Consider the following 15,468-nt stretch of genomic DNA (forward strand, 5'->3'; position numbering starts at 1 on the left):
TGTTTTTAAAAAAAACAAATGGGAAAAAAGGGCTGCAGAAGAAGGCTTTTGATTTTTTCCCTGAAAATGACTCAACAAAGGGTTTGCGGTGCTAAATTCACTATCTTCCCAGCTTTCAGGAACAGGCAGACCTGAATCAGAAAACTTAATTTTTCAACACAATTTTAGCATTTTACTGGGACAAACCCCATTTTTACTATTTTTTGTGCTTTCAGCCTCCTTCCAGTTAGTGACAGAAATGGGTCTGAAAACAAAGCTGGATCCCAGAAAGCTAAACATTTCTTAAAAGTAGACAGAATTCTGAATTCAGCAAGGGGGAATTTGTGTAGATCCTACAAAGGTTCCCTACACAAAATAACAGCTGAAATAAAAAAAATATTGAAATTGAGGTGAAAAAACAGCCATTGTTCTCCACGTTTTACTCTGTAACTTTCTCCTGCGATTTCAGATTTTGAAAGCAATATACCGTTATGTCTGCTGGACTCTTCTGGTTGCGGGGATATATAGGGCTTGTAGGTTCATCAAGAATCTTAGGTACCCAGAGCCAGTAAATGAGCTGCACCTTGCAATGGGTTTTCATTCTATACCGGGTATACAGCAATTAATTTGCTGAAATATAAAGTAGGTATCAAGAAAACCTTTGTATTTCCAAAATGGGCACAAGATAAGGTGCTGAGAAGCAGTGGTTATTTTCACATCTCTGAAATCCAGGGAGCCCATACTAGCATGTGAATTACTGGACATTTCTCAAATAGACATCTTTTTTACACACTGTCTTACATTTGTAAGGAAAAAATGTAGAGAAAGACAAGGGGCAATCACAGTTGTTTTCCCATTCTCTGTTCCCCCAAGTCTACCGATAAAAATGGTACCTCACTTGCGTGGGTAGGTCTAATGCTCGCGACAGGAAACACAACATGGACACATCACATTTTTACATTGAAATTGGATATGTTTTTTGCAAAGTGCCTAGCTGTAGATTTTGGTCCTGGGCTCAGCAGCCATATAGGGAAACCTACCAAACCCAAACATTTCTGAAAACTAGACACCCGAGGGAATCCAGGGAGGTGTGACTTGCGTGGATCCCCCAATGTTTTCTTACCCAGAATCCTCAGCAAATCTCACATTTAGCTAAAAAAAGAGAATCAAATTGTTCCCACAATTCTCTGTGGGATCACCACACCGGGACAAATTTCCTACCACCCAACGTTCCCCTCAGCCTCCCGGTAAAAATGATACCTCACTTGTATAGGTGGGCCAAGTGCCTGTGACAGGGAAGAGCCAAAAACATGTCTAAATTTAGGTGGAACCAAAGTGGGTCCAAAAGGGCAGTTTAAAAAAAATAATAATTTAGGCTGACAAGTGGGGCAAAATGTTTATCGGTATAGATGAGACAATGCTGGGTGGTAGGAATTTTGTGGATTCCTGCAGATTCTGGAAGGTTCCATCACAAAAATGTGTGATTTCCAGCAAAGTTGGAGGTTTGCAGGGCATTGTGGGTAAGCAAATGGTGCGGGGTGCATGTGAAGCACAACACCCTGGACTCACCCAGATGTTTAGTTTTCAGATGTGTCTAGGTCCTGATGATTTTTCTACATGGCAGCATCCCAAAGTCCAAAAAGTGCATCTCTCACCATTCCAAGTGGGATGATTTTGAGGGATAGCAAAGCTCTCATGGCCCAAATGTAAAACCAAAACCCAAAATAATCAAATGTCCTATTGCTTGCCGTTGAATAAGATGTTTTAGTGTGCAGGGGGAGAGCTGAAAGACTGTTACCCCCTTCAGTTGGGGTGGGGACAGAACCATGCCTATACTGGTCGGTAGCCACCACCACACTATTTTTTTATTTTTTATTCCCTGCCATCTAGTAGACTTTCTGCCCCCCCCCCCCAAGGGTGTGAATCGGGGGTAATTGCCCCATCTGCCAGAACAACATTTTGAAGAAAATAAATCTTCCCTGGTCTCTGGTGGGCTTTCTGCCCCCAGCCTTTCAAAATTAGTCCGATCTGCCCCGGGGGGGGTCAGATATGGCCAACAGTAATGTGCCCCCATGGGAAGCGACCCTTGCCCAAGGGGCTGCCCCCCTCAAACAAAACACACACATACCAATCCCTGGGTGCCTAAGTGGTTTCTGCCCCCCCAGGGGAAGATCGGCCTCATACAAATAGGCCGATTTGCCCCAAGGGGAGCAGAAATGGCCTAAAATAAATTTTCTCCCCTCAGGAGAGCTACCCTTATCTAAGGGGTCGCTCCCCTTGCGTGAAATTGGTGCAAAAAACAAATCCCCGGTGCCTAGTGGTTTCTGCCCCTCTTGGGGCTGATCGGCCTAATAAAAATAAGCCAATCTGCCCCCAAGGGGGGCAGAAAAGACCTAAAATATATTTGCCCCCCAGGGGACCGGCCCCTGCCTAAGGGGTCACTCCCCATACATAAAAGCAAAGTAAACAAAAAATATATATATCCCTGGTGTATAGGGATTTCTGCCGGTCGGCCTAATTATAATAGGCCAATCTGCCCACGGCCTAAAAATACTTTGCCCCCTTGGGGAGTGGCCCTTGCCCAAGGGGCTGCCCCATCCCCATATGCGCAAGTAAAAAAAAAAAAAAGTGCCCTGGTGTCTAGTGGTTTCTGCCACCCTTGTGGGGCAGATTTGCCTAATAAAAAAGTGGCCTAAAATTAATTTTGCCCCCCGGGGAGCAACCCTTGCCCTAAGGGGTCGCTCCCCACATATAAAAAAAAAAATACATTTTTTTTTTTAAATATATATTTTTTTTATCCCTGGTGTCTAGGGGGTTTCTGCCCCAGTGGGGGAAGATTGTCCTAATTATATTAGGTGGCTCTGCCACCAGGGGGGGCAGAAATGGCCTAAAAATAATTTGGCACCCTGGGGAGCAGCCCTTGTTCACTTGTTTAACTTTAGAAAATGGTGTATCTGTAAATGTGTCTGCACAATATGAACCCTGCACAATATGAACCGTGAAGGTAGTAAGACTTTTAACATCTTCCAATCTTGGTTATTTTAAGTGACAATGTCTCTTTGGACATGTTTTCCATACAGTATACACTGTTTTGAGAAGATACTTTTAAAACTCTGTAGTTTATTTCTCATGAGTGTTTCAAGCAGTGTGGTACAGAGTAAACTCTCTCATTAAACAGTGTTTGCAGTACCCACTTTTCAACTAGAACCCACTTCATTTCTAAGTGTAGGTTTGGTGACTGTGAGACGTTTGATGCAGATAAAGGCTGTCCTACTAGGGTATTAATTTTGGAATAGATGTGGGGCAGAGCCTAGACAGGCAGCAAGATGGCTGCTTGATAGAGGGCTGTGCCAGCCAATTAGCTAATTATCTGGACACAGCAGGCTCCCCTACGATGTCCACCACTATGGCAGCCCCTAGATGGAGGCGGTGAGGCCACCCATGTGCTTAATAGACGTCAGAGCTGCCTAGGGAACTGCACCAAGGCGGACAGAGTCATGGTCCATTTTGGGCCTTGACACAGCCTACGGAGCATGTGGCTGCACTGCAGCCCGGGCCCCCAGCCAGAGCGGGAGAGAGAAGAGCCAGGACTGAGGAAAGTCTTTCACCCTCAGCCACAAGCCAGCCCTCGACTCGGCACCACTGCCCCTCAGATCTAGAAGCTGCGGCTTGCAGAATCTGTCACCGTCAGGTAGCGAAACCTCAGCGCTTGGTGCTTAGCTGCTGGGGCTGCCGACTACAATGCACAACCTGCTTACCGCATCAAGTTGTGCCTTGCAACATCTGAGTTTGCTATGGACTCCCCGTCTCAGCCTTAAAATCCCTCTTCCGGGCGAAGTCGGGAGATGCCTGGAGTGGGCCTGTAAACATGATGAGGAGCTGAAGGAGCATAACACTCTTACAAACGGTAAGCAGGCAGTTCTTTTTTGTCATTCCTCCTGAGACCGGCGGGGCCCTGCCGTGTACCACTTGCACCTCAGCATTGCGAAGCTAGCCCTGCAATATCTTCCGGTAAAATAAAAAACCGCCAGGACAAAGACATCCACAACCTTGCATGCCCTTACACTGCTTCATGGCTGGGACCCCACTCCACCTACGGGCCCCTTCCAACAACTGCTCATGATCCGGCAGGGGCAGCAATATCACTATGCAGCAGCAGCCAAATGAACAGGACAGTCCCCGTCCAACTCTAACTTTTAGACCCTGGGCCTATTTGTGCCCCCCAAAGAGGGAGACCAAACTGGGGAGTGGTAGGGCCGGGGTGCTAATAGACACTCACTACATCCACCAAACTGGCAAGCTCACCTGTTCAATCAGGTACTTGCACCTCTGCGGGGGGTCCCATAGAATTTCACATGGACCTTGACTAACAGCTGCCCTCCTGCACCACAGATCATAGCCCGGGAAATGTCCTCAACAACGACTCCTGAAGATCAATGCCACGAACAACACAAGCGTAACCACGCTTGACGAAATGACAGCTGCCTTTTTCTCTGCCTTAACCAAGCATGTGCTGAACAACGTATATGCATGGTTAAGACAGAGAAAAAAGCAGAGTGGATCGGGAGAGGACGCGGTCAGGGAAGTGGGGTTGGGGCAGGGTTGGGCGATAGTTTTTAGTGGTGGGATGGATTAAGGGATTGGGGCGGAGGGGATCAGAGTAGTTTTGTTTTTTGGGGGTGGGGCGGGGGTCAGGTAGTTTTGGTTTTAGGGGCGGTGGTTATTTTTCATTTTTAGGGGAGGGGGTCGGGGTAGTTTAGTTTATAGGGGTGGGGGTCAGGGTAGTTTCGTTTTTGGGTGTTAGGGCAGTTTAGGGGCGGGGTGGAGGGGATTGGGGTTGTTTGGTTTTTAGGGACAGGGTAGTGGGGTCAGGTTGCTTTGTTTCTAGGGGCGGAGGGGTCAGGGTAGTTTTGTTTTTAGGGGCAAGGGTGGGGGGGATTGGGGTAGTTTGGTTTTTAGGAGCAGGAGTGGGGATCGGGGTAGTTCTGGTTTTTAGGGGCAGAGTTGGGGGTGGGGTAGTTTTGTTTTTTGGGGTGGGGTGGGATAGTTTTGTTTTTACAGGCAGGAATCGGGGTAGTTTTGTTTTTAGGGGCGGACGTAGGGGGTTGGGGTAGTTTTGATTTTAGGGGTGGGGGATAGGGTAGTTTGCTTTTTGGGGGTGGAGGGGTCAGGGTAGTTTTATTTTTGGGGGTGGGGTAGTTTGGTTTTTAGGGGCAGGGGATCAGGTTAGGTCTGTTTTTAGGGGTGGGGTGGGGGAATCAAGGTAGTTTTGTTTTTGGGGGTGGAGGATGGGTAGTTTTGTTTTTGTGGGTAGGGTGGGGTAGTTGTGTTTTTAGGGGCATGGATCGGGGAAGTTTTGTTTTTAGGGGTGGGGGTCAGGGTAATTTGTTTTGGGGTTTGGGGGAATCGGGGTAGTTTGGTTTTTAGGGGGTGGAGAGGTCGGGGTAGTTCTGTTTTTTGGGGTGGGGTGGGGTAGTTTTGATTTTAGGGGCGGGGATCGGGTAGTTTTGTTTTCAGGAGCAGGGGTGGGGATGGGGGGGATCGGGGTAGTTTGCTTATTGGGGTGCAGAGGTCAGGGTAGTTTCATTTTTATGGGTGGGGTAGCTTGGTTTTTAGGGGTGGGGGATCAGGGTAGTTCTGTTTTTAGGTGTGGGGTACTCTTGTTTTTGGAGTGGATGGGGGAAGGGTAGCTTTGTTTTTGTGGGTGGCGCGGGATGGTCGTGTTTTTTTAGGGAGGAGGTGGTGGGGTCAGGTGGATTTGTTTTTAGGGGCGGGGGTAATTCTGTTTTTTGGGGGTTGGTGGGGAAGGGGTAGTTTTGTTTTTAGGGGTGGAGAGGTCGGGTGGTTCTGTTTTTTGGGGTGGGGCGGGGTAGTTTTGTTTTCGGGGCAGGGGTGGGGGATCGGGGTAGTTATGTTTTTAGGTGTGGGGGATTAGGGTAGTTTTGTTTTTGGGGGTGGATGGGGAGGGGTAGGTTTGTTTTTGTGGGTGGGGCAGGGTGGTTGTGTTTTTTAGGGGCAGAAGTGGTGGGGTCAGGTGGTTTTATTTTTAGGGGCGGGGGATCGGGGTAGTTCTGTTTTTAGAGGGGTGTTGGTGGGAGGGATAGTTTTGTTTTTGTGGGTGGGGTGGGGTAGTTGTGTTTTTAGGGGAAGAGGTGATGGGGTCATGGTGGTTTCGTTTTTAGGGGCGGGGATCGGGGTAGTTTTGTTTTTAGGGGTGAAGGTGGGGGTCAGGGTAGTTTTTTAGGGGCAGGGTGGGGTAGTTTGGTTTTTAGATGTGGGGTGGATGGGTCGGGTAGTTTGGTTTTTACGAGCAGGGGTAGGGGAGTTTTGTTTTTAGGGGTGGAGTGGGGGATTGGGGTAGTTTGGTTTTTAGGAGCAGGGGTGGGGGATCGGGGTAGTTTGGTTTTTGTGGGTGGGGCAGGGTAGTTTTGTTTTTAGGGGTGGGGAATCGGCGTAGCTCTGTTTTTAGGGGTGATGTGGGGGAAGGATAGCTTTGTTTTTTGGGGTGGGGCAGCGTAGTTTTGTTTTTAGGGGCGGGGGTCAGGGTAGTTGTTTTTCTTAGATGTGTGGTGGGGTCAGGGTAGTTTGGTTTTTAGGAGCAGGGGCGGGGGATCGGGGTAGTTCTGTTTTAAGGGCAATGCAGGGGCAAGATAGCTTTGTTTTTTGGGGTGGGGCAGGGTAGTTTTGTTTTTAGGGGCAGATGTGGGGGAGTTAGGGTAGTTTGTTTTTTAGATGTGGGGTGGGGGGTCAGGGTAGTTTGGGTTTTAGGGGCAGGGGTGGGGGGATGGTTTAGTTTGGTTTTTTGGGTGTAGAGGTAGGGGTTGTTTTATTTTTGGAGGTGGAGAGGTCGGGGTCGTTTTATTTTAGGGGTGGGGTAGTTGTGTTTTTAGGGGCAGAGGTGGTGTGTGTCGGGTGGTTTTGTTTTAGGGGCAGAGGGAATCGGGGTAGTTCTGCTTTTAGGGGTGAGGTGGGGAAGTAGGATAGTTTTGTTTTTTGGGGTGGGCCGGGGTAGTTTTGTTTTTAGGGGTGGGGGAATCGGGATAGTTTTGTCTTTAGGGGAGGGGGGGGTCAAGTAATTTTGTTGTTAGGGGTGTGGGGTCGGTTTGTTTTGATTTTAAGGGCAGCTGTAGTTTTTTTAAGGGCAAGGGGAGGTGGTAATTTGTTTTTTAGATGTGCCGTGGGGATCGGGTAGTTTGGTTTTTTGGGGGTGGAGTGGGGTGTCAGTTGTGTTTAGGGTGGGTGGGGGGGGTCGGGGAATGTTTTTGGGGCTCAGGATGGGTGGGGGTGTTGGGGTTCGGGGTAGTTTTAGTATTTGGGCTAGGGTATTTCCCGGCCTTAGGGCAGATGGGGGGTGGCATGTTAGAACCACGCATGGCATTCCCACACATGCCTTTATTAGGCATACTTTTACAACAAAAAATTGTTGTAAAGGCATTTGTGGTAACAACGCAGTTGTTGTTCCGACCACGCTGTTCAGGCATGCGCAACATGGGGAATTAAGACATGTGCCAATCAAAGCTCTCTTCCAAAGGCAAACGGCACACCTGCCATGCTGACCAAGAGACATCACCTGAGAAATCCTCTGACTCCCCCTTCTGAGATGCCCAGCATGTCAGCAGTCTAAAGGAACTGCTTGTGGAAGTAAAAACCAGCTTCAGACCAATCAACACGAAGCTGGACCTTTTAACAAGCCACCTCTACCACATGAAGGAGTTGGTATGCATAAGGACAGATTAGACCACCTGGAAAACTAGGTATCGGATGCAGACAACACTCAGGCTGATTCCAGGGAACCCCTCCTGTGCATGGAAATGATACTAGACCTTATCAAAGGTTTGGAAGTGCATTTGTGACATAACCTCTGGATCACAGGAGTCCCAGAGTCTACTGTGGAGGACTTTGTAGAGTCCATGCTCCACAAGTTATTTGGGAAGGCCCAATCCCTGGTCCTCATCATGGTGCTTGTTCATTGCTGTCTCTGGGTGCGTCCCCTCCCCCCCAGGAACCCCTGTTCAACCCATAGTTGCAAGACTCCTCAACTACAGAGACAGCAATGTCACCCTGTGCCAGGCCCAAGAGCGCTGTACTGTCTACTACCAGGGTTACACACTTTCATTTTACCAAACTTTACCCTATCAGTACAGGCCACTCGTCGAGAGTTTCTACCAGCCTAGAGACTCCTTCAGAAAGCCAAAATCTAATATGCACTCTTCTCTCCTGTTAAGCTGCATATCTACCATGAAGAAAACCTCACTACTTTTAAGGATGCCAAGGCCACTCTCAAATTTGCCAAACATCACCGCCAGAAAAGCATCATCCCGGCTATTGCTGTGGAGCCAAGAAGAAACCCACCTCAGCGACAAGGACTAGCATAATGCACATCAGGAGTTGCTGTGGGACTAGTTTACTACCACATAACTCCCCCACCTGGTGGGAATAACCCTGGCAATCACACATGTTCACTTGCATCATTGCTACATTGCATGCACTAATGACTACCATGACTTTTGTTCAACATGATGACAGAAGGGAGCCCACTGTAATTACCCGGGGAGCCGTATGCCCCCTCGGCGACCTGGTGTCAACTTGATGTAATCAAAACAAATACCTAAAGCATTTCCGTTAGAAATTGTAAAAATGGGAGGGTCTTATTGCCATAGAAATGATGGTTAGTGCTCTAAAAAACTAACAAGAGGGCATATCTTCTGAGTTCTCAAATAACGACAAAGCACTTTTAAATCATTAGCCATCTTAATGTTTTTTTATCTAGTTGACCCCTTATTATTTGTTACACTTAGGAGAGAGGGCGTGGTGTTAGCGCCAGAACTGCACGCTTTGCAACAGGAGAACCAAGATCCAGTTTCGCATCAGCTGAACATCCTGTGATTCTGAGCACTTCACCTAGTCTCCCTATACCTAAAATCAAAATGAATGTGTCCTTGTGTAATGTAACTGATAATCATGTACAGCACTCCAGTAGCTTCGGGTCACGTATGCGCTATATAACACTGCAAAAAACACAACAAAACAATTAATTGTCTTCCACAGTTCTGTCATTGGGCTATACTTGGGCTACATTTGGGTGATGTATGCTACAGCTGGACTTTTTGTTTTCTCTGGGGGCTATCTTGGGAAACCTATTTGTTATAAAGCTCCATACTTTCCTTATTTACTGCAGAATCCTCAGGAGAAAAGGGTTTCAGTTTTCCACTTCAATTCCATCAAAATGGCGTTCAGATGTGACACATTTTTGGCATAAATTCAGAATGTTAGCACTCTACTTGCTCATTAGAAAGCTGTGAGCTGATGATCACAATGGAGTTAACTGGTAGTCTGCTGCTGGTGTTGAAAGTTCATGTTTCAGTCCATATGTCAGAATGTTTTAATGAAACAGAAGAGAAAGATACTGGAGTGCTCACTTAAAACATGTCCTAATTGTTCTATCTACAGCACTAACAATAATTTCTATGACAAAATGAACCGCCTTGTGCGGTTCTTTCTAAATTAAATGTTTAACATTTTAGCAGTTTGAGTCAATCAAGATGGCTTCAGGTGTGCCACACGTTTGTCATAGTAAGACTGTTAGCAAGTTAGTTGTTCTCTAGAACACTGGGAGGCAGCAGTAGAACACAAGGGAATCAACTTACAGGCTGCTCCTGTTAAAAGTACATGTTTTACTGAAGATGTCAGACTTCATTCTCAAATGGCCAAGAAAGACAGGATGAAGTTATAGAAAATATGCTCTCATTCTGGCTTCTTGGGCATCTTCCATCACCTCTATGGGCAAAAACCATAAGAAAACAGTTTTCTTGCTAAAATGATTAATGAAATTCCAGCAGAAGGCTTTTTCACAGGGTAAAAATCACCTTAGAGCACACTGCAGTTTCTAAAATTATTATGGTATCATCAACAAATGTTTTATATTGTAACTAAAACCTCTTATCATCCTTTATATGTTCTCCTTTTTGTGACCCTCAAACTCTGGCATTCAGTACAATGCATTTCAATGGGTGCAATCATGTATACTGGTTCCAAGATGGCTGCCAGCACCTCCTGGTTGAAGTGCTGACAGCCAAACATATATCACCACGAGATCTGTGCTTAGACTCTGCCCAGATATCCAAATTTGGTCTTCTTTAAATATCTCAAAAACTACTGAACGGATCTACACCAAATAACAAAAGAAAGGGCGCTTTCTGGACCAAGAGCTGCCTTTCTGCCAAATCTGATGTAATAACGTCCAGCGGTTCGGGCTCTAGCAGTGTCTAAAATCTGTATGGGAAACACACTCTTTTTGCCCCCCCCTCCGCCCCCGCTTTACAGATCACCCCAAATCGTTCCATGCACAACAGGTCACTAGAGGACCTCTTTTTTTGGGGGAAATGTAATTAACATTCACTAGAAAGGGTCAAAGATTATAGCAAAGTCAAAAAATTATTTTCCTATGGAAATTAGGTCCCAACTATAACTACCCAAGAGTGACTCTCAGGAGGTGTAGGTGTATGTATGTGTGTATGTGTGTATGTGTGTATGTGTGTATGTGTGTGTGTGTGTGTGTGTGTGTGTGTGTATGTGTGTGTGTGTGTGTGTGTGTGTGTATGTGTGTATGTGTGTGTGTGTGTGTATACACGCATATACACACACACACATATACTTATATAATTAAGATAGCACAAGCATAGCCAAAAGCAGTTTCTCTATCTCAGCCGCCCCTCTAGGTGTTCTACATGGCAGTTGCAAAGCACTCCACTTTTCCTATTTCTAAACCTTTGAAGGAACTCTTAGTTTTGAACATAAAGGTCAATATTCCAGATTTTCTGTTTTCAGTGGCACTTGTGTCTTTACTGCAGAGCTCGAAGATATAGTTCTGCCCACTGTTCATGTATAAATGGGCAGCGCAGCATCCCTGGGCCTGCCCTCAGCACCTGGCCCATGTGTCTTTTGGCTTCAGGGTGGTGTGGGGTGGGACAGACCAGGTGACGGTCATTTGCAATATAACTTCACGTAGAGCCATTCATACAGCGCAGGTCACAACTTAAACGCAAAAACTGTTAAGTATGAGTAGGCTCCATTTTTTTTCTTATTTAGTCTCCACTCTGTCTTTTCTGTATGTGCAGGAGCCCTCAGCTCAGCTCTTCTAACTGCTCTTTCTATGTTCTGGGCCATGACTGGAGTGAGCATCAGAATTAAAAAAGGGTATTCCTTTCTTTAAACATGAACCAACAAATCGCTTCAGCTTAGTACATAAACTGAAACAATCCATCACATTTAGAGAAATAAATATCCTCTTTAGAATTTTGAAGACTGCCACCACGTTAATAATAATGGGCCAGAGGTCTTCTCATTGGCATTTGGCTCTTCTTGTTTTGAATTTGGGCCATACTGCAGTGTGACCAGAGCAGGTGTCAGAATAGCATTGGCAAAGCCAACAGGTCTTGCCTATGCAAGAGCTAGTGGCTTTGTCAATGCTTTAGCCAAGTTGTGCACCAGTGTGGCTAAAAGTTAGTGGTGTGAAGGAGAGTGTTATGTAGTGGTGCTGAATGGCGTGGAGTTCAGTGGAGTGGAGCAGTGTTGTGGAGGGAGTAGAGTATCAGGGTGGAAGGGAGTAGAGTATCATGAAGAGCAGTGGTGTAGAGCGGAATGGCATAGGTGGAGAAGAGTTGAATGGCAGAGTGGTGTAATGGCATAGTATACTGTTGTGTAAAGCACTGTAGAGTGGAGTAATGTTGTACAGTTGCATAGAGTGGAGTAGTGTTGTGGAACAGCACAGAGGAATACAGTGGCGGAGTGAAGTACAGTGTCAGATTGGAGTAGAGTTTAATAGAGTAGAGCGTCAGAGTGAAGTATCGTGTAGTGTAATGGAAGGAAGTAGAGTGGGCTATTGTGAAGTGGCATAAAATATAGAATGGATTGGTGTACAGCCCAGTGGCACAGAGTGCATTGGTTTTGTGTAAAGTGGTGTTGAGCCCATTGGCGTAGAGTGCAGTGACAGAGCAGAGTGCAGGGGAACAGAGTAGAGTGCAGAAGGGTAGAGTGGAGTGGCACACTGTGTGGTAGTGCAACATGGAGTAGAGTGGCAAAGAGTGCAGTAGCCCAGATTATATATTTTTCAGAGTAGAGTTTAATGGCGTGGAGTGGTGCAGGATAGAGTGCAGAGGTGTAGAGTGGTGTTAGTGAGTGGAGTAATGCAGAGCAGAGTGGTGTAGAGTGGAGAGGCATATAGCACACTGGTGTAGAGTACAGTAGAGTGGTGCAGTGGCAGAGTTGAGTGGCATAGAGTTCAGTAGTAGAAAGTGCAGTCTTGCAGAGTAGTGGGTCAGAGTGGAGTGGTGCAGCACAGATTTCAGAGCAGTGGCATAGAGCAGAGCAGGTTGTTTCAGAGTTGAGTGACACAGAGTGGATTGGTAACCAGTAGAGTGGAGAGGCATTGTATGCACTGGTGTAGAAATGGTTAGAGTGGCGTAGAGTGGATTGCCATAGTGTGCACTGACAAAGAATGGAGTGGTACAGAGCAGAGTGCATAGGTGTAGAGTGCAGTGGTGTTGAGTAGAGTGGTTCAGAGTGGAGTAGTGCAGAGAGCAAAGGCACAGAGCACAGTGGTGCAGAGAAGAATGGAGTGACACAGAGTGCAGTGGCAATGCAATGGCGTAGAGTGGCATAGCGTGCAGTGGCATAGAGTGTTGTACAGTAGAGTGTAGTGGTTTAGAGTAGTTAACATAGAGTGCAGGGGTTTCGAATAGTGTAGAGTGCATTGGCAGAGAGTACCGTGGTTTCAAGTAGAGTGGCATAGAGCGCAGTGATGTAGAGTAGAATGGTGCAAAGTAGTGTAGAGTGCAGCAGCATAGAATGTAGTGGCATAAAGTGCAGTGGCACTGAGTAGTGGCATAGAATGACTCAGACTAGAATGTATTGGTGTACAGTGCAGTGGCATAGAGTGCAGTGTTGCAGAATAGCATAGAGTGGAGTGTCAAAGTGGAGTGATTAAGAGTGCAATGGCTTAGACTGGATTTAAAGCACCATGCCATCAGTGTGAAGGAGCACACAAAAGAAAACAGAAGAACGCTCGCAGTCAAACAGATCAGCAGTTATGCAATTATCTATGTAACCGGGCCGATGTCATGCAAACCGCTCGACAACTGCCCAGCGAGATGGTGCTGTGCAGGAAAGAAAAAGAAAAAGTAGTCCAGAAGCCATGCAGAAAACATGAAGCATTGTATCTTTTCAGTAGTTCACCGGTGCTGTTGAGGAGGGCTAAACACTGGAACAGGCATGACATATGCATGCCTTTCACTAATGAAATCAAGCGAATTGTAAGAGACAAGCCCACTAACCAATAAAACTGATGGCCGTGACATGGGCATGGTTAAAAGCCCACAGAGAGATTACAATAGGGGCCAGAGCACTTGCGTGCTTGACCCTAAAAAGGTGCTTTTTTAATTCTTTAAACAGGACACTTGGAACCGCTTCAACTTAATAACCAAGTCACAGCCATTTTGCATATCATGATTAAAGAAAGAAATACCACTTTTATATTTTGACCACATTTTGGTGGATTCAGATGTCGCTAGTCCATGCTATTGATACAGCATGCCTCCTAGTAACTGTCTGGCATCATCACACAAGAGAACAGTTTAACAACCTCTCAGACTACACTAAATACATTTCATGTTTACACCTAATGAGCAAAGTGCTAGTGTTTTACAAGGAATTGTGGTTAGAGTCAGTCTGTCTTACTTTATGTGATTTGCATTTGAACGTTTTATCAACTTGATCTTTATGGAATTGTGCACATATGGTGCCTGGCTATTTGGTTAAATATCAATGGTTTGATTCTCTGCGTTTAAAGCACCGGATGTCTGCCATTTAAACTAACACTGCAGAATATAAAGCAGAGACAAAAATATGCGGATTCAAATCTGCATTCCCTCCACGTGCAAATTGCACAGCTCCATGAGACACCCATCTTGCAGAGCACTTCACTTAAATGCTCTATTTCTAGACCACTGGAGGGAGTTTTTGCTTTGAACATAAAGGTCAACACTGCAGATTTCCTGCTATCAGTGATAAAGTTGTCTCCACTGCAGAGCTCAAAGGCACTTAAAATCGAAGACAATGAATGTAAACTGAATACCTTCATGTTTTCCAAAATGCAGCATGCCACCAAAAATACATTTTCATTCCAGTACCCCTCCCATTAGGTCATGGTCTGCTCCTTCACCTCTGGCTGGTCCTTCTAGCTCCTTTCACAACATCTGACCTTCGCCTTCAGGAGTAGAAACTGTCCGCCCAATTGATGGACTGCCCCTAGAACTTTGTCTTTTTCTACACCAACTTCCCTCGATATAGTTCATCCTTCTATCAACTACCAGTGATTAAAGCGCAGGCTTGCTTCTCCCTGGGGAGAAGATATGGAGTTAAGAGTCAGAGCGTCCTACGTAGGAATTGTATAATGGGACCTCCTTTGCGCCGGTTTAGCATTGTGTGATTCTGGACAAATCAATGTATACAGCATGTGATCTTGCGTAAGGTAACTGGAGCTCATGTAAAGTGCGCCAGTACCTTTGCATCATGTTCACGCTATATAAAACTGCAACAAAAAACCCGCCTGCATTGTTCCACTATGACCGGTCTGCAGGTGCCAGTGGAAAATTTTGAATAATCACACAATCAGTCTCTCTAGCAAACCTTTAGTACAGTGTTTTCCAATTAAGCCTTTGCCCTGACAGGCACATCAAATTTCATTCAAACTTGCTGATCAGTATAGAGAAAGGTGCAGAAGACATTGTGACGCAAAGGGTTAATTAGCTTGAGCAGTGTAGATGAGCGTGATGCCTGCTGAAACCCCCGAACAACGTGGAAAAGTTCATGATGTTATTTTCAAGCTTGTTTGTGTAGGAAACTCCATCTCAACCTTGAGAACGAGAGTGCAGGGAGAAGATGGAATGAAAACAAAGGCTGGGGAAGGGCTGAGCAGCCAAGAGACAAGTGCTGATAGCATAGTTAGAAAATGCCAGAAAGAGATAGAATCCAACCTTCGAGTTATTTAGGCACTGAAGTGAGGGTGAGGGATTTGAAGCTCGCGGATGGGGCTGTGAAAGCTGCCATCTTCAGACAAAGTGCTGTCTCCCTGTTTGCTGTTTAGAGATCGTGATGCTTGAGAGCGGGAGAGGTCCAAGCGGGCGGTAGAGGGCTTCCCAGCATTTCGTGAACTAAGTTAAGTTCCACACAGGGATGAAAGGCCTTTGTTACTCTGCTCTTTTATTATGATTGATTATTATGCTTGCACTGTGTTTATAATCTGAAGTATTCAGCTCGTTTATATTTTGCTTTCTGAACATCGTAGTGTGAGCTTGCTGCAATAATTGAAACATGCATTTTGGTGTGCAGTAAATCAAAGCTTATCTGAAGTATTCAACTCATTTATATTTTGCTTCCTGAACATCGTAGTGTGATGCATTTTGGTTTACAGTTAATCAAAGCTTATATCGG

Source organism: Pleurodeles waltl, chromosome 5 (genome assembly GCF_031143425.1).
Source record: "Pleurodeles waltl isolate 20211129_DDA chromosome 5, aPleWal1.hap1.20221129, whole genome shotgun sequence".
Taxonomy (NCBI): domain Eukaryota; kingdom Metazoa; phylum Chordata; class Amphibia; order Caudata; family Salamandridae; genus Pleurodeles; species Pleurodeles waltl.